The following is a 2,750-nucleotide window of genomic DNA, read 5'->3' as shown; positions in this document are numbered from 1 at the left end:
AACATTGGAAAGTGCCCAGCCAGCTGCTGAGTCCCAGAGGTTACCTGTGCGTTACTGGGAGTTCACCGCTGGAAATACACACCTAGACTGGTTTCACTGAAAACTCATCTTCCTGCCCTTTAAATTGTTTCACTAAGTTGACCTGGGTACTTGTCCCACTTTAACAGGATTTTTCCCATGGATAAGCCCATCCATATGCCCCTGCTGCTTACGGCTGTGACTCAGATTTCATTGCCTGTGCAGTGTTATATAATTTACAGCAAGGAGCTGCTGTGCATTTACAGACATATCTGCATGGCTGTGACCCAGCACAAACCCCTGATGTTCATCACTTTTTGTCTGCTTTAACCCTATGCAAGGCTACACTCAGTAATTAACTGGTACAATTAGAACTTGACAGGGTCCACAAATGCCACGTCCTGTCTGTGCCCCCAGCCTGACATTCCTTATTAGCAGCATCACCTGGATCAGCTCCTCTCAGACAGTGGCTGCACCCTTTCTCCAGGCTCAGTGGGTTTTTGCCCTGGACGGTGACACACTCTCACAGGATTAATGCTGGGAACCATCACCTCATTACAATCAACGTTGCTGCCTTATCTCAGAAAAACTGCAGGAAAATTAGTTTGTTCCTAGGAGACACAGGCTTAAGCCAGGCAGGCTCTCTGCTGCCCTTGTCCGTGCTGGGGACAAAGTCAAGAGATTAAATTCCAGGCACTGCCAGGGAAAGCTTTCCAAAGGCTGGAGCTTGTGGAGAGGGTGGTGATCCCTTCTCTGATTCCTTCTCTGCCCCAGCCTAGGGTGATTGGCAGAGTCCCTGGAGCAGGGTACGTGCCCTGACTCCAGAGGGAGGATGCAGGGATGATTCTCCATCACCCCGTGGTTATCACTCCCCACAGGGTGGCCAGAGCTACCCCTCCCCCTGTGAGAGCAGCCAGACTCCTGCACCCACTGCAGAGAATGAAGGCCCTTGAAAACACTCCCAAATAAATGCATCCAGCTTTATGCACCAGCTGAGCCTTGAGATGCCTCCCAAACCCCGAGCCAAGGGCAACGTGCTACACACAGGATGGTGAAGGAGCTGCTGGGAAGGCAGGAGGGCACCTCTGCACTGATGGGACAAAACAGACACTGATCTGCAGCCAGGTGTCAAGCAGAGGGGTATTTTCAAACTGGTGTTAATGGACATAAAAAAGCACAGCACCACCTTTCATGAGCACATGGGGTCCCAAGCCCACAGGAACAATCAGGGAAAAAAGAAAACAAAAAGAAAAGAAGGAGAAAAGGAAGGGAGAAAAAAAGGAGGAAAAAAGGAGGGAAAAGGCGGGGAAAAAAGGAAAACTGTTCTAGACATACTCTTTACACCCAAAATTCAAGAATAAGAGTTTAATGCAAAATCTGCAGGTAGTGGCCAAAAAGCTGGCAGAGCCCAGGTCTCTTCAGGGATAATGCTTAATTAATGCAGGAGTTTAAATTACCTGTGCCTTGTTCATGGTGAATGCCTCTGGTCCTTCCTCCTCACCATCAATCCATCATTCAGGCACCCTCAGGATGAACTCCATGGGTTTAAAAAATGGCTAAAAAGGGCCTCCTCTTTCTCAAACCACCAGGAAGTTGGAAACTTTCCACCCTGGCCACCGTTTCTAATTAAAAGTTTCATTAATTCCAGGGAAGGAAAGAGTTCCTTGGGGGTCTCTCCTGACTCCAGCACTATTACAAGTTCTCATTAATGACCCAGATGATGGAGGAAATAGCAGGCTTATTTCATTTATTAAGTAGTACCAAGTTTTGAAATATCAAGTGTAGGCGGAAGGACAGGATTCAAATTCCAAATCTCTCAGTGAATTAAAGAAAATTTGATTTAAAAAAAGCAGGATGTGGTGAGGAAGAAGAGTGAGGTTTCCGCTGCTGACAGGAAGGTTGCTTGGAGGTCTCTCTGGGAGAAAATTAGTCAACAGGACAAAGCAGAGTCAAAAAAAAAAAAGTCCATTTCATCATGGGGTCACGTACATGGCTATCACTTGTAAAGAAATACACTCTTCCTCCTGCTTTCCACTGCTTAGGCAGCAGCTGGAATAAATTTTCCCTGTTTTGAGAAAGCAAAGGGTCATATGGAGGGTGTTCAAAAGAGAGCGGGAAGAATTGCCTGAGATCAGGGAAGCTAGTCCCAACAGGCAAGACTGGAGGGTTTAGGCAGGACAGAGCACAGGCCAAGGAGGAGATGAAGAAATCCTTGGGAAGGAAAAGAAAGCAAAGTTCCCCAGAGCAGATGGCACCAGAAGCCATGAGGTTAAAAGTACCTTTGCAGGTCAGATGTCAGAAAAATCCAGCTGTCTGGAGGGCGAGGAATGGACACAGAGTATTTGCAAAGGTCAGAACAGCCCTTTCCCTGATCGGTTTTAAGATCACAGCAGGAAAAGGCCTGTTAGGAATGGCCCAAGTGGAGCTGATCTTACCTGGGACAGAGGGGGGCCACAAGTGTTATTCCCAGCCCCAAATCCTATGAGGAAACAGAGCATTCATAGAACTGCAGAATCTCAGGATGGTTTGGGTTGGAAGGGGCCTTGAAGCCCATCCAGTGCCACCCCTTGCCGTGGGCAGGGACACCTCCCACTGTCCCAGGCTGCTCCAAGCCCCAGTGTCCAGCCTGGCCTTGGGCACTGCCAGGGATCCAGGGGCAGCCCCAGCTGCTCTGGGCACCCTGTGCCAGGGCCTGCCCACCCTCACAGGGAACAATTCCTTCCCAATATCTG

Source organism: Serinus canaria, chromosome 15 (genome assembly GCF_022539315.1).
Source record: "Serinus canaria isolate serCan28SL12 chromosome 15, serCan2020, whole genome shotgun sequence".
In the NCBI taxonomy this organism is placed as follows: domain Eukaryota; kingdom Metazoa; phylum Chordata; class Aves; order Passeriformes; family Fringillidae; genus Serinus; species Serinus canaria.
The sequence above is the reverse complement of the archived record's forward strand: the minus strand, read 5'-3'. Positions refer to the sequence as shown.